The sequence below is a fragment of the Odontesthes bonariensis genome, chromosome 20 (assembly GCF_027942865.1).
Source record: "Odontesthes bonariensis isolate fOdoBon6 chromosome 20, fOdoBon6.hap1, whole genome shotgun sequence".
Classification (NCBI taxonomy): Eukaryota; Metazoa; Chordata; class Actinopteri; order Atheriniformes; family Atherinopsidae; genus Odontesthes; species Odontesthes bonariensis.
In genome coordinates, this window is record NC_134525.1 from 5,293,422 (window position 1) to 5,313,805 (window position 20,384).

A 20,384-nucleotide genomic window follows, 5' to 3' on the forward strand; every position below is an offset into this window, starting at 1 on the left:
TTCCTCCATTTACGTTCAGCTTTCCTGCATTCTCTTTTCAGATTTTTGACCGTAGTGGTGTTTCTCCATGGGGTTTTCTGTTTGATCAAGGTGCTCTTGATTCTTATCGGTGCAACAGCTTCCATTACATTAAAAATTTTCAAGTTAAAATGATCCAGCATTCCTTCAACCGACTCTGCGCTCATTGTTGGTAACATAGCTATGGCCTCCCTAAACTGAGCACTTGTTTTCTCATTGATATACCTCTTCTTAACTGAGAAGCTGGTTGTTTGAACATTCTGAGTAATATGTAAATCAAATAAAATACAAAAATGGTCAGACAAGGCCAAATCAATAACCACAACAGAAGAAATATCAACACCTTTAGAAATGACCAGGTCCAGAATGTGACCTCGAAGGTGGGTTGGTTCTGTTACATGCTGCCACAAACCAAACATGTCCAGCACAGAAGAAAATTCTTTGGCAGTACCATCCGTCATATTATCTATGTGAATGTTAAAATCCCCGGTCAAGATAAAATGGTTAAAATCAGTCGAAATAACAGACAATAATTCAGAAAAATCATCAATAAAACTTGCACAGTATCCTGGAGATCTGTAGGCTAAATGATTAAGAACAGGATTTTAGGAACACCCTTTAAAATAAAACTCAGATATTCAAAAGAAGTGAAATCACCAAATGATATCTCTTTACACTGGAATGTATCTTTAAATAAGGCAGCCTCCCCCCCACCTTTCCTCCCATTTCGGCATTTATCCATAAAACTAAAGTTTGGGGGAGCTGCTTCATTAAGAACAGTAGCACTTGTGCTCTCTGTTAACCATGTTTCTGTCAGAAAAAGAAAATCTAAATTGTGTGAAATTATGAAGTCATTAACTAACAGTGACTTATTGGACAGAGATCTAATATTAAGTAAGGCTAGCTTTGTGGAGTTTACACCGGTCTCTGATGTATTCTGAGTTGTACGTGGTACCGATAACAGATTAGATAGATTCACCCAGCAGGTTGACTGTTTTCGATTCCTTCTTTTACTAACTAATACAGGAATCCTATTGGGCCCCAGCTTGTTCTCAGAACAGCTGTCAGAAGTCGGACTTCTATAGCAGGGACCCTGAACGCATGAAGACCAAAAGAAACGAGCCCAAACACATGGATCATGACAGGTTGTTCAGTACTATGTTAAACTCCACATATCATGAGCATATGAGCTGCTCAGCTAACTAAAGAGAATTAACAGCCCATTGTAATTTTAACACGCCAAGGTCAGTCAATCCAGAAAATGCTGGCACTTATGAGCAAGCCCTAGGAAAGAAAGATTACATTTGGCATAATTAAATTTTCATGGTTTTTTACTTTCAGGTTTAGAGTTCAGGAAAATCAAACCTGAGAAAAGTTGGGCGCTATGACACTTGGATGGATAATTCATGAGAGATATTTGATTAATTTATCATTTTAAGGTTGGAGGAGCCTCATATTCCAGCTTTAAAGAGTTCGGCTCTAATTTGCACCTCAGTAGATTTGCCGAGGTGTGTTTGATCTGACCTCAGCTGCAATATTCCCAGAATTCATCTCAACTTGGCTTCAAAAGAGACTGCAGGCCAATCTGCTTATTCAGACAGCATCAGAGGGCATATTTCTGAACAGCAAAATTCAGATTCTAACAGGTCGCAATTAAAGGGGTGAGTTTTACTGCTGAAGAGTAGTCAAATAGAAGGAGGTTGATTAAATTCCCCTAATCAAAGAGCACAAGGGAGGGAAGGGAGATAGAAAAGAGACAAGAAAATAAATGGGCAACAGGCATCTTATTAATGGGAAATATACTCAGTTGATATAAAACACCTAGAAATGCGTAACATTTTCCTTTTTTCAAATATATTAGATTTTGTTTTTAGGATTATTGGTGCCACTTATATGTTTGTGGTGATCATAAACCTTTAATAATGTCTGTTTTGTGATATTAGACACAATACATCACGGTTTAGCTCATCAACTATGACCATGGTCTTTTATTTTAATAGCTATTCAAGCTACTTACTATGTTTTCATCAGACTATGTGTAGATAATGTTTTGCTTCACATTTTTAAACCTGAAGGGTTAAAAAAAAATAGCACATTTAAAACAGCCACAGCTGACCAATGTGCTGTACAAGCTGAACAAATATGAATGTAGTTAACAGTCTCTAAAGCAGCCATAAGTACGAGTTAAAAATTACACACTAAAGCGTCAAATAAACGAGTGAAACACAGACAATGCTGGCATGATAAAAGCTAAGATATGCCAGTCCACCAGGTCTAAAAGTCAGTGAGAAGACGTGGGTTTTAAGCAAAGTTTTTCATTTACAATGAGCAATGGTCTCAAGATTTCATCCCCTCTATCTTTTAGCCTTTAACCTGGATTTATGGACACCCACAAACAATTGATTCACAGACCTCAGTCCTCTGGATGGAGTACGAGGCTGTAAAAGCTGAGACGGGTAAGGTGGCACCATGCCCTTTAAGACTCTTAAGAACATAAAAAATGTTTTAAACTGGATGCCTTCATCTTACTGAGGAGTCTAAACTGTAAAACGCTCATCTTGATTACCTGATTCAGATCAATGCATCATTAGCAGGCTTGTGCAGAACTTAACAATCATTTGAAAAGATCCATTTCATCTCTCCGGGAGAGATCCATAAGCCTGTACTCATAAGTCCAACATGAGAAAAACTGTTTCCCTGCTTCAACACACCTGATTCAGATCAATGCATCGTCAGCAAGATTGTGCAGAACTTAACATCTTTTGAAGAGCTCTATTTCCAAATTGTTAAAGCCATACTCTTCAACTAGAGATTGTTAGCTGTTCCCCACACAAACGTATTTAAATATATCCCTTTAAGGTGCATTTAGCGCATATATTAAAAGTGTGATAATTTTGTGATTAATCGAGTCAACTATAGATTAACTATTTAAATTGACCAGCAGCCCTAATTTCTATACAATCTGTTCTTGTTGTAACAAGAGGAGTTACCCCCTGCTGGACATTGGAAGGAATGCAAGTTTACATAAAGAACATTTAAGGTATTTGTTGTGATTTCATTTAATAATTGAATATATACTTATTAGAACTGTACAAAACCCATGCATATTAATATAACTGACATTTTTGTTTGGAGTGAAAAAAGAAAACATTCATAAAATGCTTTTTTGGCAAAACTTGCTTTTCTTCTCATTTGTGGAATCACTCATCTCTCAAAATCACTGAATGTCTCCGAACAATTATTATATAATCCATCGAATAAGTGGTGGGGTGTTTCAGACTGGACAGAGGGGGACTACCCATACGGCGCCTGACCCATAAACACATGCTCCAAAGCAGTCAGAGGTAAATGAAGTTGACTTCTGCTGTGTGTTTACCTCTTTGCAAGTTAATCGCAGAAACTGCAGAGTAAACTGATTGTTTTTTTCAGACTCGGAGGCAAGAGGAGCAGCATCCCCATCTTGGCCTCCGTAAACTGATTACTCCCATTCACAAACATCCATCTCTGAGCAGAGACTCCAGGAGAACCTTTTTTCACCTAGGATAAACTCAATCTCACATCAGAGTGTATCCAATTATACATCCTCGCCGGCCTCATTCAGAGCGGGGTCACCTTAACTCCTATCTCTTCCTCATCGAGTGGAGATTGAAAGGGGAATTTGACTGGATGATAGTGTTCGAGGTGGGTGGTGGTGGTGTTTAGAGGCGGGGGAATTGGACTGTGAGGCAAAAGGCGACAGTCGGTTGGTCAGCTGAGGGATGAATCAGCAGATGTCTTATCGCTGTGCAGTCTGTTTTTGTGCCGTTGTGTGTGCGTACTTTCAAACATTCCCCAAAGCTGCATTTATGTGTCCGTGTGGTTCAACTGGGTCAAACAAGTTGGTGAACTAAATGGGTTAAAATCAAGACAAATGAAAACGAAAACCACTGAAATCATCAAGAAATAGTTACAATAGATGACTTGTAAAGACATTTTCTCACTAATCTTTCTTTGTTCTGCAACTAGAGGAGACTGAAGGTTGTGAAGACTACTTATTGTACAGTATTTTCTGGCAGAAATGGTCAGACAGAAGGTTAAGATACAATACTGAGGCTGCATTTTGATAATACACTGGTCTTACCAAGTATATTTGTCTCATTTCTCGTCAAAATATCTCATTACACTTAATATCAGACACAACTGCCAAACAAGTTCTATTTCAGCCAGATATAGGGACTTGTTTGAAGACAATACATCTGGAATATCTTGTTAAATCAAAAAAGTCTTGAAAACAAATTGTTTTGAGTCACATTTCATATGAAACAAGCTTTTTTTTTTTTTAAATTTGAAGAGGTTTTTAAGCTAATTTCAAGATCACTTTTATCTCAAAAGTCCTAAATATCACATTTTATTTCAAGAAATCTTGACAAGCCGATTTTCACTAGTTCCATTGGCAGATTTATTTGCTTATTTCAAACAAAAAGTCTTGTAATTGTTGTTTTTCTTACTTATTTTTGGAGGGGCATTTTTTCCGGTGTATAGCCACATTTAAGGGTGTTTCGGGCTTTTAAAAGCATATACAGGTGGTGTTACGACATACTGATTTGAAGTGTGTCTGTGTTAGATACTAACTCACTGGAAATCAGTAATATAAACACTATCATGTGAAGAAAAAATACTTTTTGGTTACATCTCTGTGATGTGGCACATAGCTCTTTCCAGCAGCGGGAAGTTTGATACTTTTAGACCATTTTCGAGGGATTATCTGATCAGTATGTAAATATAACAGTCCTTCCTGGTTACTTATGATTTTCTAGTATCAGTATAACACCTGCCGTTGGAAAGTCATCTGTGATTACGACAATCTTTAGACATTCAGCTTTTTTTTTCACATTAATTACAACTTTCCAGAGTGGCATTACTTCCATAAATGTCATGTACTTTATCAATTAGTATTATGAAAATGTGCTTGGGTTGGTGGTCAGACCAAACACCCAAACACAACCCTTTATCCTTTACACATCATGAACCTTTGGCTGACAGCACACCAGTCAAACATGCACGCTCAGTAGACTCAGCAACATATTTTATTGTGTTAGCACTCTGCCTCAAGGCTGATGCAAACTGTGTAAAACATATGGTGTTATGGGAAAACCACTGTCTCTCCTCTGGTTCCTGATAACAAAGGGGAAAAAAAACATGAATGCACACACCGCAGCAGTTCAGATCATAGAACAAAAAGGACCGGTGATTCACACAAGGTCAACCTTGGCTCCCTCGGGTCCCTCTAACTGTAAATCACTCTTGATACAAACGTCAGCCAAATGCTTAAAATGTAAATGTTCTCATCATGGTGGCTGAACCTGGTGCCAGGCCTGAGGGGTCCTATCAGTCTGCAGGCCGACGCAGTGCTGTGGTGGAGTTGGCAAGGAGCAGATGGGGGTATGGAGCACATCTTTCCCCTGTGCCACTGAGAGAGGTTCACTGATTACACTAATTTAACAGCTGAGCTTCATTTCAGTCTGCTGGATTTGTGGCTGCAGATCTACTTTTGCCTGAGTGGTTTTGGCCTCTCTCTTCATGTTGCTGACCTCAGTCATTTTAGTACTGTTGCATGTTATCACCAGAAATCAGTGCCACAGGAAGGAGTTTAGAAATCTGAGTCTCCACAAAAGCGGAAAGTCAATTAAATTCAGTCCAGTTTTATTCATATGGCAAGAAATCACTTCAATGTAATCTAAAGGTCTTTCAAAGATACAGTCCAATACAATCCAGTTCTAAACCGATTCATTGTAATAAAATCATAATCCAACACATAAACCATACACATATATAAATTGGTTATTTATTTTTTATCATGCCTTTATCCAAGGAGGATATATGCACTAAATAACCAATTTGTATATGAAATTAGGTCAATATACTGCAATTAAATCCAAATTTTTCCAATTCTCACAATGCTAAGTAAAAAAAAAAAGGGACCAAGCTAAGGAAACCTTCTCTCTCGTCCAATCTCCCATCCTGAGTGTGCACATGATGACAGTGGGAGGAAAAAACTCCCTTTTAACAGGAAGAAACCTCCATCAGAACCAGAACCAGGAGGGGCGGCCGTCTCCCTGGACCAGGCTGAAAGGACAGGAAAGAGGGGACAACAAGCACCACAACACCAGACCAGGGATACCTGCTGAGAAAGAGAAACACAAGTTAATGACAACAATAATGTCATATGTACATGGACAGTAAAGAGAGCAGAGGGAGGAGAGGTGCATCATGGGAGGTCCCTCAGCAGTCTAAACCTATAGCAGTTTCCATAGGGATGTTTCAGGGTCACCTGAGCCATCCCTAACCATAAGCTTTTATCAAAAATGAAGGTTTTAAGCCTAATCTTAAAGGTAGAGAGGGTGTCTGCTTCCTGAACCCAAACTAGCAGCTGGTTCCACAGAGAGGGGCCTGATAACTGAAGGCTCTGCCTCCCGTTCTGCTTTTAGAAACTCTGGGAACCACAAGTAAACCTGCAGCCTGAGAGCAAAGTGCTCTGTTGGGAAAATATGCAACTATGAGATCTTTAAGATATGATGGAGCTCGGTAATCAAGAGCTTTTTAAGTGAGGAGAAGAATTTTTAAAACCTATGACATATCAAAGTTAAAACACTTGAGGCCATCAAGCCTCATGGATTTAAATTAGGGCTGGGCAACAATTAAAATTCAAAATTTCAATCTAATTAATAACATGATTTCCCTGATTAATCACGATTAATCGCATTTGTACGCAAAATTCAAAAATTAATTCAAAAGTAGTGTTTAGCTTTTAGCATTTAGCTTTATTCTAAATGTGCTGCCATATAAATGAAAGTGCCATAACATTTGTTGTGCAAACACACTTTTAACATCAGCATCTTTCTGTAGTTTTTATGTAGAAGCCTCGCTCCACTGTCTGTTTCCTTGAATGACTTGCTGCTATCAGTTGTGTGTTTTGCCTTTAAAGCAATACAATGTAACTTCTCAAAAAGCCCATTATGGAGCTCCCCCTACAGGCTTGGAGGTAATGTACGGTTACACTGTCGTAAATACAACACCCTTTCGCTTTCACGTTTCACGTTTGTTGACGAATCGGCGAGGAGTCAGAAGGTGCAAGGTATGTCAACCGAGAAGGTAAGAGTAATCAAATGTACCTGGGAGCGTGAGAGGGGTCTATTTGTTTTTGCGGTAGGTGTGCCAGAAAGCAAGTCGAAGTACTTCTGCTCAGCTCCCGGGCCGGTCCAGCAAAGTTACATAGCGCAGTTTTTCCAACTCAGACCCCCGAAGGGCATAGGAGACAGGCCAATCGTAATATTAAAACTCATTCTAGCCACACAATTTTTTTAAAGCTGTTATTTTAAGGTAGAAATGTTACATAGTATTGCTTTAAGTGATATTTTAGACTGGAACTACTACGGTGAGAAGACAATTCAACTTGGCAGTGTTTACAGATGACTTTGGTTCTGTCGACTCCGCCGTCTGGAAGAACTTTAAATCGAAAATGGCAGAGTAAAAGTTCCGTACCCTTCTCCATGTTTGGTGGATCCGCCGATTACTTTCTTTTCCGGTTCCACAGCAGACAGCAACAGACTTTTACAAAATAACATAAATATTAAAACAGGGGTGGTCCGTGGTGTAGTGGGTTGAGCAGGCGCTCCATGTACAAGAGGCTATAGGCCTCGCTGCAGCTGGCCCCGGTTCAAGTCCTGCATCAGACGGCCCTGTGCTGCGTGTCGTTCCCCCTCTCTCTGCCCCCTGCTTTCTGTCTCTCTGAACTTTTCTATCAATTAAAGGAAAAAAAGCACCCACAATTTTTTTTTTATTAAAAAAATGTGCAATAAAATGAGTATCGGCGTTAAAAATCAATGCGTTAATGCGATAATAACGAGTTAACTCGCCCAGCCCTAATTTAAATAAATATTTTCACGCCACAGTGTCCTTGTAATAAAGCACAATTGCTTGAAAATGTAGAAATATTTCCCCATAAAGTGAGGCAGGACTAATTTTAGAAGTCATTTCATGGCAACAGCAGCATCCATTCCCACAAGCCTGCATACGCTGCCTCTGGAAAAACATGATGAGGTCATTGAACAAGAGGTCATCATGACCCTGTCATATGAAACCAGTGGCCCAGGAAATTATACACAGTGACTCTGAAAGGCACAACCAACTAAATAAATAGTGTAATTTTCTGTGTGCCATTTTTTCTGCTATGAATATATTATAACTGCTTGACAAGGCCCGTCCTATTTCAAAGACTTTACAAAGTGCAGCTTTGTCTTTTTTGAAAGCCATTAGAAGCCTACAATCGAGTGTACACTCAGGTAATCAAGATCCTGATCATCATCATCAAAGCAAGACTGGAATAGAAAACGGTTCTAGCACCTCTTATCGACCCCATTGATTTACTCTTTTTGGAGCTGGTTACGAACAGACTTCCCACTGAAGAAATAAATGAATGTGAAGTGAAGTGAAGTGAAGAGGGAATTTCACAGTTTTTCTATTCTTTCAGCTGTTTAAGTAAGTTCTGTGGACAGGAGTCACTGTCCAATGTCCAGCTTCTCTACTAAAGGGTCAAGCAACAATCTAAGGATAATTTTTGACTTTGCTTAGGCCAAATGTAACAAGTTTTTAGCCTATTCTGTAATTTAACTACTTTTATTTAGTTTTTTTCTGCACCGTCTTATACTTTATCCTAATTCTATACCTCACAAAAACTTACCTGTTGAAAGAAAAGTTCACCGAATACACAGACCTTTGCCAAGGATATAGAAAACTCTCATACTTCAGCGAAAGGAGATGATTAATTTCTCTATTTGACAAGACCCTCTGACTTAAGGGGATAAAATTGATTGATTTGTATCTAATAAGTAAAGTTGCTTTTTGACAGCATCACATGACAGGAACTGCAATAAATGAGTTGTAAACTGTAGTTTTCTCCATCCAACCATGTATCTTTAAACATCTAAACCAAACCATATAGCTTCAGTTACAACTGCTAACCATTAGTGCGTCAAAACGAAAGGTAGAAAATTAAAACTAGAAAATTCCTGAAGAAATTTTGATGGGTGCCAATCTACTGCCCGCCCAATAATAAAAAAATGTTTAGTTAGTTAAAGTCGAGAGTCTCCTGTCACATATAAACTTTGAATGAGGTCTCTGCGATGTCGTATGGCAGAGTTATGGCAACTCCAAAATAGGGCAGTTTCTGGCATTTAGGCAAAAGTGTCTTCTTTTTCTCTCCTATAAGCATGAGTTTTAATCCTGAGGCATATGCCTGGAACAATCCCTATAAAGTTGAGAGTCTCCTGTCACATATAAACTTTGAATGAGGTCTCTGTGATGTCGTATGACTGAGTTATGAGGCCTCCAAAACAGGGCATTTTTTGGCATTTTTGGCTCGTTAAGTGCCTTTCAATCGATTTTTCCATGCCCAAAATTCCAAAGACATGTCTGCTGTAGACAGCCATGTCATTTTTATCAAGGTCCTGTTTTAAAAAAAAGGTTTTTTAGCATTTTAAAATGCATTTTGGGGCTCGTTAAGTGCTTTTCAATCGATTTCTATCGATTTTCCCATAGAATTTTGGGTCTCTGTGAGACCCAAAATTCCTAAGAGAGGTCTGATGAAGACAGTTTTGTCATTTTTTTTATCAAGGTCCAGGTTAAAATACAGATTTAATGCCATTTTCAAAATGGCCTCATTTTGTGCTTTTCAATAGATTTTCCAATTCAATTTTGTGCTTCTGCCAGCCCCTAAATGGGGGAGACATTTATGTCATTTTTATCAAGGTCCGGTGTAAAAAACAGTTTTCATGCCATTTTAAATAAGCTTAAGTGCTCCATCTTGGCTTTTTCCTCCTAAGCAGTCTGTCTCAGCCCTGAGCAGGCTGTTGCTAGGAGACAGCTCGTCAGCATGCGCACAGGCTCCAACTGACAGGTGCTGCAAATGACACACACTATTACCTGTTAAAAAAGGGGCATTTCTGATTTCCGCCTACTTTCTCGAACAAGCGGTCACAGCTCGAAAAGCAAAGCTCGAATCCGAATCATTTTTGTACCGTGAGCGCCACAAGGGACGGCCGAATCCAGCGGTGTAATTTTCATTCGGCTAACCCCTCGGGCTCGTTTTAAATGGCAGTTTTAAAATCACATTTAAACACTGAATTTAGGATTTTAGCCTTTTATAATGGGATTGAGGGACGGAACTTTGCGCTCAGAGGCAATTTGTGATAAATCTGTGTGGCAGAGGTCAATGAGTGTGACATTGTGTGAAAGAGGACAAAAATACCTACGTTTTGTGATAAAATTTGTCCAGATCGGCCAGATATTTCAGACATGAGGGAGTTTTGTTTGACAAGCTTGAGTGCGAGAGACGCCAGATCTGACATTTTGTAAACTGCCGTCGTGTCCAAGCCGTATTGAATATATTCAAGCCCTTCGATTTAGTTATAGCCGAGAGTCTCGTGTCACTTACAAACTTTGAATGAGGTCTGTACGATGCTGTATGGCTGAGTTATAAGGCCACTAAAAATGCCTTTTTCAAGCTCGTTAAGGCCCAAAATCGCCATTTTTTAACTTTTTGATGAGGATTTCCTGTTTAAATTTTCCGACATTTTCCCATTTTGCGGGAATTCCTTTTGACTAATGAGAGAGAAAAGTCATTGCACACTATTCCCGATTTTATGTCGATTTTATGTCGGTGGGACCATCACTGCCAGACTAGTTAGTCGCCGAACTTTAGGGCGGAAACAGAATAATAATCCGGCACAGGAGTAAGATGTGTGTCTAATGCCTTCGGCATTGGCACCCATAACTAGCACTGTTTTTGCTTGAACGTTGAACCCCACCAATCTACCCCATCTTCCCTCTAATGTAGCATTTCTGACCCAGTCAAGAGAGGCATCATTATGTCCACTCTTGTCAAGAATGGAAACATTAGTAGCTCAAAGGGAAATTTCTACATATCTTTTCATGGGCCAACAAATGATGCTTTTAGTGTGTACCTTCAATCGGCTGATAATCTTAAAAAAGAAGACTGTGGACTGCACAGTACTTCTTAGGCTAAGCTGTGTTCTCGGTGCCGATGAACACATGTAAAGCTATATATGTGGATTTAGAGTCTTGCCAAAGGACACTTGGACACGTTGACCGGGAAAGCGAACCACAAACCCTCCCGATTAGCAGATGACTGCTCTTCCTCTGCCCCAAACATTCAACGTAGATGCTGTTCTTATCCTTGGAAAAAGGTAATTATGGTGGACTGAAATGCAGACAGGTCGAAGCCAAACTAACCAAGAATGTCTTTATTAAACAAACCAAGGGCGATGAAAAACAGGAAATCCAAAAACAAACAAAAAGCAAGTGCAAAGAAGCAACAAGACAGGAAAATTAGAGGGTAAAGACAACAAACTGGCAACCGACTGAGAGAAAAGGTGAGTGATTAACAGGAAATAGGTGTGCATGGAAACCTAAGGGACAAGACAACACTGAGGACAACTAGAGACACAAACTGAATAACTTAATCAAGGGATGTCCACATCCGATCCTTGAGGGCTGCAGTCCTGCAGGTTTTAGATGTTTCCCTGCTTCAACACACCTGATTCCGATCAATGCATCATTAGCAGATTGTGCAGAACTAGTCAATCTTTTGAAAAGTGCCTGAATCAGGTGTGTTGAAGCAGGGCAACATCTAAAACCTGTAGGACAGGCGGCCCTCGAGGACCGACTTTGGACATCCAAACATCTAAACCAAGGACTGAAAGTAAAGAGAGACAAAACAGAACATGTGGAGTACAAGCTAAAGAGAAACAGGTGCATTAATAGAGTTAAACACATGATACTAAACTAAGAACTTGGGAAAACAAAAGCTAGAAACTAAACACGACAGAAACAGATTACAAACTCTTAGCTAATCATTAAAGAGGACTGAAAACTAAACAGAATACATAAACGAATCAAGCTTAGACAAAATAACAAAACAGAGACTAAGAACAACTAAACCAGAGCACTGAACAAAAACAAAAGCAATGATGATAATCAGATAAGTAAAGTGGACATAACATGGAAACCAAGGCTAAAAGGCAAAGAATAAACGAGAATACAAAAATAATCAACTAAAACCTGAACAGACTAATTAAGACTTCTTTCTACCCGTTTACCCTCTTCGTTTTAGGTTAACACTGCTGCTGGATACAGTTTCTGATTTCACAGACAGAAATAATTCAATCTCAGGTTATGATCTGTCAGAAGTAGTTCCATGTTGGAAATCAGTCTGAATAATCACCAGGGCAGAAGGCAGAGAGGGCCCAGCTGTCACGCAGAGGGGCAGATGTGATGATGCCTGTTTTCAGACTCGCAAGGGGGGCATTCATATTGTTTAATTGTGCACATGAAAAGTGCCAGGAGCCAGTGAATAAAACAAAAAAGCGAAGAACCATATGCGTGTGCTGTCACCTCTAAACAACTTCCCAATGGTGGTGAGAAGCGGTTCTTCGTGCTCGAGCCTCAAATTTGGAAAGTTGCAGGTAATTAGCTTATGAGCAAATCTGGGTTAGAAAAGAGGCAGAAAGTAAATTCCCCTCCAGCAGAAAGTAAATTCTCAAAATATGTAATATTTGTAAACTGTAAACCATATTGCTGACATCCTCCTTCAGGAAATAAAAGAGGCTTCTCCAACATGGTTTTGTCTTTCCTTCCCAGACTTTTGAGGATGACTCACAGCCTCCAAAAACAACTTTGAACAAACTTCTTTGAATGAACAGAAAAATCAACTTTTCTTAAAGGCGCGGAAGGAGACATACACGCTCACTTTCCACTTATTCAACTTCCACTTGAGATGCACTTTACATTACAAGAGCAGAGAGGATGGAGGATGGAGGATGGTGGGGGGGGGGGGGGTCTGTGTGGGAGAGAAATCCTGTGAGGGATATAAAGCTCAGGAGTGAATCTCGCTTTTTTGAGGATTGTCTCTGCACGGCATCCAGACATCTGGGAGCACAAGAGGCAATAAGAAGTTTATGGAAGCGCAGAAGACAGAGTCTACATAATGAGGGGAAAAGAAGAGGACCCTTTGAAGCATGCCACCGCTGCCTGTGAACACAATCAACAACGTTCGCTCGACTCTGGTATCTGAAATTGTGAACAGGAGGAGAAAATCCACCTCCCTAATTTATACTCTCTTCAGCCTGAATGGTACCAGGTGGCAGATGATGTGTGATGTGAAAGTCGTCAGGAGCCGTGCCGCAGAAGTGTCACGCAGCTGACCTAATTTCCAGTCAATTTGGGTTTGCATGAAGAGAGAAAACTGCCTAAATCCACTTTTTAACAGCCACAGAATAATCACAAGATAGTTCTCTTATTTTTTCTCTTTTTTTTGTCGGTCTCCTGGTGGGTTTTCTGTTGGCCTTTACTCAGCAACAGTCACTGCTACAATAAAAAAAGGCTCAAATACAAGCAGGTTGAAAAGAATAGTTTGTCAAAACTATAATAAAAAAAAAAGTCTGCACAGGAAAATGTCATGAGTAGCATTTCTCACTTCAGTAGAAGCTGTTGACTTCTCTTTAACATTTTAGCCCAAGAATATTCAGAGACATTCTTCTAACTAGATAGTAGTTGTAGGTTTGAACAGCTGGATAAATTAGGGAAATCCAGCAGGTTAAAATGCTCTATTCCAGCCAACATCATTACTCGAAAAGTATGTCAAGTTTGAATGAAGATGGATTAAATACAAATATTTTTTATTTTCACATCTTTTACTGGTTTTGCCCAACTAACAGTCCAAAACTCAGTGTATCAAATATTCAATACATGTAAGTATTTCAACTCTACATTAGGATTGTAGGATGCTGAATTTTCCACTTTCAATGATTCCCACATTATTAATCATGATAAATCACTCAAATTTGCCACAACTCGCTCCTTTGAGGTTGAGGTGTGTCTTCAGTGCAGTTAGTTTGTCCATTTGTCTGTCAGCAGCTTTACATAAAAAACTACCAAGATGAGTTTTATAAAACTTGGTTGTCAGGGAGAGTAAAGACAAATTAAAGAACGCATTTCATTTGGTGTATAGTTGTGCAGGATGGGGCATTGGCAGAGTACAGCAGTCTTCAATTACTCCTCTGTTTATTTCTTTATAATCCTTAATCCAACCAGATGAACTGATCATTTGAAACTTGATGAACCATAAACTTGTTTATCATTCCTCTCTGAGTGTATTTGGAGAACCTTAGACCAACTCAATAAACAACCGCCTTAAAAATAACTAATCAAGCCCTAATTATGTCAGTTATGTCATAATTATGACTAGATTACTATTTTCAGTTGCATAAATGTTACATTTGGCTATGTTTAGAGTCTGGCAGCAGTTCTTTAAAAAAGTTATGGATAGATCGTTGTGTAAGAGTGAAAAAGTCCACTTGAGACCTGCCCTTTAATCCAAGTATCTGTGTTGCCTAACGCCCATGCACGTTTCTGGTGTCACATTTAAGCAGTTTGTACGGATGCCATCCACTCCAACATCATCCTGCTGACTCTGATAAAGCTCATGAACTATTTACTTTTGTTATAATCCAGCGAGAAATTGTAATGCAGCAAAATATAACTGGGAAAACAATCTAAAGATGATTTTAATGTTTAGTCTGATCTGGAAGATTTAGGCAATGATGCAAAACTTTTCACCTGGAAAATTGAACTGCATGTATCTGGCTTTCAGAGCTGGAGAGACATGAGTGTGTTTGATATATCATCATTTTTGCAACACATAATTATTGATTTAAGGCATCCAAACAACCTCATATGACTCCTTTCTATGTGGAGGAGCAGCATGTCTAATTCAAACCCATCCTGGGTGTCCAGATTCCTCACCCAACCCCTAAGGGTATCCCATAAAGCCAGACACCCCACAGAGGAAGCTAACGTAGGTCCTTTCTATTAATCATCACTCTCTTTTGGTCGCTAGACATGGCTCATGAGTTAAGGGTTGGAACATAATTCTACTGGTAAATTTGATGGTACAGGTTCTGTTTTATTGCAGACACTCAATGCCCATTAGCCTCAGACTTCCATTAATCCATTTTCTATTCCAGCTTAATCCAGTTCAGGGTCGCAGGGGTGCTGCAGCCTCTCCCAACTTCCAACAGGTCGGAGGCAGGGTACTCCGTGAACAGATTGCCATATCTCCCTCTCTGGAATGGGCAATCCACCCTTTCTGACGGAGGACAATGGCTTCAGACTTGCAGGTGCTAATTCCCAGCTACTCTACACTTGGCTGGAAACCGCCCTAGAGCATCCTGGACATCTCACGAAAGACATACAAATGTGATTGGAGGTGTTAGGTCACTCTGTTGGCCAAGTCATGGCAAGAACTGACTTTAGAATCGGCAAATCTTCCACAGCCACCATTTTATAACACAACAAATAGCTTTGTCCGAACCCTACTGAAGATGTTAACTGATGTTTTCCAGCAGAAAGACATCCATGTTTACCTCAGAGGACGTTTTCAGTTGATCTTGGCAGTTCTTTGATTTGGATCTGTCACCACAACAGCGCATGTTACAAAACTGTGTGTCGGATAAGCAGCTGCAGAGTTATCGATCATGTGAGATGAAGACTGCAGGTTTCATCTTGTCTGTGAGTTCATTTAGCCTACGGCAAGGGGGAGGGAACATGTCCTCCAACTGTCAATTCAGCTGCTAAAGGTAAGATCTTTGTCATTCTGCGCTGATGACTGGCAGTCCTGACAAGCAGGCTGAGCATTGCATGTGGTTCCTTTAATAGCTATTGGCTTGGCTACACGTGGGCGGATGAAACGAGTGTGGATGTGGATGGAGAGCATGCTTCATATGCAAACAGAGTGAAGCTGTGCAGCTTCTTAACATAATAAAAGGCTTTTCTTTGATTGCTCTTCACAAATGATCTCAAAGACAATCTGTTGTTTTCTGCAGATCAATTAGTCCAAAAAGGTTCTGCATTCATGTGAGGATAAGCTAAAGATTAGTCTTTCTCATAGACGCACGGATGTATTTGAGCCGGGAAGTCCCATGAGCTGCAGCCAGACATAGGCACCAAAAGTCAACATTAGCATTTCAGAGGCATATCTATTTTCATTAACTCGGTCTTGGTGGAAGATTTCCCAAAGTGTCCCGCCGCCTGAAGCAGTATCAGACATTTATGGACTCCTGGGGTGAGCTGCCTTTTCAGAGGCTTGATGCATCACAAATTTTAATTTATTATCTTCCATAATTAAAGCAAATATTTCAAAGACTGCTTACACTGCTGCTCAACTCAGATGTGCTGCCCAGGTAGCCCTCAAAAGCACATTATGTGCACACTCTTCTCTGCATATATTGTCATTGTTTACTTAGAAAATGTAATTGGGGCCGCTTTTAATTTCTCCCCAGTCACCACATGTAATCCTGGTGTTCAGTCTGGTGGCATTTTCTAAGCATATCAAGGCTCCTTAACTGGCAGAAGATGATTATAATACTCCTTTAACACTTTTTAACAACATTATTTCTACTATCTTCTAATTTCCTTTGAGGGCATATTGCAATATTCTTCCCTAACCTGTTATATCAAACAGCAACCTCTTCTACAAATAGATTTCCTTATGTTGTTATGATAAATGTTTATGTGGTTGAGGCAGGAATACACTGCAAAAAATGTCTATAAAAACATTCAGTCTTGAATTAGGTTTTTAAATTGCGATTTTTTGTCCTGAGAGAGAGGAACGTCACATGCTGTCATTTTACAGTTCTGACTAACTCTTTATGAATCTTTTAAGATTTCAATCAAATTCAGTTCAATTCGGTTTATTCATATAACGCCAATTCACAAAAACGTAATTTCAGGGCACTTTACAGACAAAACAAGTCCAATTCAATGCATTTTAATCAAATCAAATTGTTTGGATCCAATTCAATTCAATTATTTATAATCCAGAGCAATCAAGTTCTTAATAATCAAACTATATACTAATTAAATCCATTTCATTATGATTGTATCAAGGGCAAAGGGACTTGGTCAGACAGGTATGCAACAAGGACTTTCTCTGTGGAGATGAGAGAATCAGTTCAATAATCGGTGGCTACACAGAAGCTTTTTCTCACTAAAAGATAAACAACAGCTGCTGGGAGTTTGCTAAAAGTCATCTAAACGACTCACCTAATTGCCCTTCATTCCAAAGTGAATGAAAGTTAGAGAATTCTGTGGAGTGAATAAGCTAAAGCCTGGACAATAAGGAGTTAAATCCTCTGCTCAGAAGAAACAAAGATTGAAATAAAGGGCCAAGATCACCAACAGTTTCAAGTATGCCTTGCAGCAGGCCAGCATTTGGATCCTCCAACTCCTCCCCATCCGATCTCCTCCAAGACCAATAAGGCTTGACTTCTAAAGTAACATGACAAATAACTTAATCTCATTAATAGCATCCCTCCAATCAAACATGATGATGGCAGCATCAGGCACCACCATAACAGTTAGTGAGAAAAGATTGGTGTCGGAAATGATGGAACAATCCCAAATAATGACCCTTTTCAAAGAAACCCAGCTCTGCAACCTGCCCTTGGCCCTACACATCTGTTTTATCGTGTTAAGATGCTCCTTTCCTTTGGGGGATCAATGAGTAGTGGTTGTCCAGCCCCTCAGTTGGGCCATCGGGGGCCATCTGGCAGGCTGACCAACCTTCCCCCCTGTAAAAAGAAAGGCTAGGGTCTAGGATGAGAATTGTGACAATAACCTGAAACATACTTCTAAGAAAACACAGGAAAAGACTTGGTGTAAAAAAAGCCAGATTCTGGACAAAGGATCTGAAAATTTTCATTGGCACAGTGCAATATTTTGTCACTAGATACGCAGGGGGGCTTTAAAAGCACTCAGCATGGGCTCCAATGCCGATAAGAGGGTAATTCGGATTTCTTAGAAGGTAAAACTGGAGCACCCAGAGGAGTGTGCAGCACAAAAACACATGTGAGGTACACTGAAAGCTTTAGACGGAAAAGTAGGCCACGGGTTGCGTTAAGAACTTGTGTTTTAGCAACAGGAAATGTACTTGGGTGACCTGTGGAGCATTTAATCAACAAAAATAAGTTATGAGAAGGGTAACTGGCCCAAAATGAAGAAATGTAGGACACTTGAAGGAATCAAAAGGACAGCTGTGTTTCAAGACAGATGCTTGGGTAAGCAGATGGGCGATTTAGTTCATCAAAATGGATGACTTTTGGGTTGAAAAGAAGGAATGTATGGATTCCTGGGGGCCACCCGAGGGGATTTTAGAAGGCCAATTTGGGCCAATCAGAGTAACAGCATCGTGCTCTATAAATATACTTGGGGGACCAGCGGTGAAACTAGGTTTTTGGGCTATTATTGGCTTTAAAGTGGCCCAATATAACAAAATAAATATTAAGAGGAATGGCATTTGGCAAAAGGAACAAATTGTTCGCTCCTGTTCCCACTTAAAAACTGTGAGCAGGACCACAAAGCCCCGCCAGGATGGATATTTTTTGCAGTGCAATCACAGCCACCAAAGCCACCGGAGCGCAGCGGTGCAGCAGGAGTCCTGGCTGCCAGCTCCAGCTGCTCACATCTCCGCCCGTTTCACGTCTTGTCCGCAGCCCGTGAAGCATTTTTATACATCATTTCTCTCCCCTTCTCTGTCAGTGACGGGGCGTATTCGCCCTCAGGAGGAGGCTGAGCAAGTACAGCGCGAGTGGAAGGAGTGGGAGGGCTCCGCTGTGTTTTCGATGGGTGGAAAACAGTGAGGAGCCACGCCGCCCACCAAACAAGCCGAAGCGCGCACCAACAGTTTCGCAACCGCTGTTGTTGCCCAGTTTAAACGCGGAGCAGAGCGCATTCCCTCTGACAGACAGCAGACAGAGGAACCAACAAAAGGTGAGCGCTGTTTTTTCCTCCTCTGTAGCGTTGGCATCGTGCCTTTACATTGACTCTCACTGAGGAACATTGAAGAAACAAGTTATTTCCGAGGGGCGGATTTCTTTGTTTTGCCGTGAAAGGTGGGAAGCAGCATCCCTGTGTGGCTTTGTCTGACTTTAGCACGTCCATTGTGTTTAATGATCCATACGACACAAAATACAGGATTTTGATTTAAATTAGGTGCACATTTTTAGAAAATACAGCTCTCGAATGATGCTTTTTAATGAATATTTAACCTTTTTATGTGTTATCTGGATTGTTGTGCCTTCTAAGTCATGACCGGTCATCACTTTGTTGTTGGTTCTCTTGAGCTTTGTCTTACTTCTGCATTTTTATAAATAGGAATTTGTTGTGGTTCATTGAAACCTGTCAGCTACACTGTTGCCATTTCTCTTCCATTGCGATCTGTTTCTTTAGTATAAAATTGATTTCGACCACCTCTGGACTTGAAGTGGACTAAACACTGAAATACAGTGCTCTGCAAAGGTCTCCAACCACCACTCATTTCTTCATATATTGACAGAAAAACAGGAAGTGGTGCAACGATTTTTTTTTTTAAAAACATAAATGAAAATACAGAATACAAGGAAGAACAAACAAGTCAATATTTGTTCTGAGCACCTTTCTCCTCCAGCACAGCCTGAACCCTCTCAGACGAGCTTTCTGTCCTTTCTTTAAGGAGTCTTCAGGAATAGTTCTCCAGGCTTCTTGAAGGACATCCCAAAGCTCTTCTTTGGATGTTGGCTGCCTTTTGTTCCGTTCTCTGCCAACATGATCCCACACTGCTTCAGTAATGTTGAGCTCCGGGCTCTGGGGAGGATTCATCCCTCCATCAGACCTGCTGCCACTGATTTTCAGCCCACTTCTTGTGTCCTTTGGCACAGCTCAGCCTTTTCTCCCTGTTTCCCTTCCTTAAGAACGGCTTCCTGACAGCCACCCTTCCATGGAGCCCATTTCTGATGAGGCTTGGGCCAACAGCAGATGGATCAGCTGAAGGTCCAGATGCATCTCTCAGCTCCTGTGTCAGGTCTTTGCTGGATGTTTTCCTCTTTCTTAAGGACATCACTTTCAGATCCTGTTCATCTGGTGTAGATAGTTCTTTAGGCCTGACACTTCTTCTTCTTTTGTCCTCCACTTGTCCAGTTTCCTCAAATGTTTTAAGGGCACACTGCACACCATGCTGAGATATGCCAAGTTTTCAGCTAACAGCTCTTTGGGAATCACCTTGTTGCTGCAAAAATCCTGTTTTCTGTCTGTCACACTGTGTTATCTTTGCTGTTTTTCATAGATGAAACAAATGATGTGTCTCTGTGACAGGCTGCTAGTAACAAAGTGCCTAAAGATCCAATTTAAAACAGTTTCTTTGCTAAGTTGTCTGTTCTGTGTCGACACAACACTGGTTCATCCCTTGAGTTAGGAGCCTTTTTTATGTTTGAATGATT

At 40.3% G+C, this 20,384-nt stretch overlaps 1 protein-coding gene across 2 annotated transcripts in view; it reads left to right on the plus strand.

Moving 5' to 3' along the window:
• Positions 1 to 18,564: 18,564 nt before the first annotated feature.
• The window catches only part of rnf152 (ring finger protein 152), a 69,384-nt gene continuing 67,564 nt past the window's right edge, over positions 18,565 to 20,384 (plus strand). For both annotated transcript variants that reach the window (XM_075452697.1, XM_075452698.1), the window contains exon 1: positions 18,565 to 18,900. The gene's annotated coding sequence lies outside the window, so the exon portion shown is untranslated. The remainder of the gene's footprint in view (positions 18,901 to 20,384) is intronic.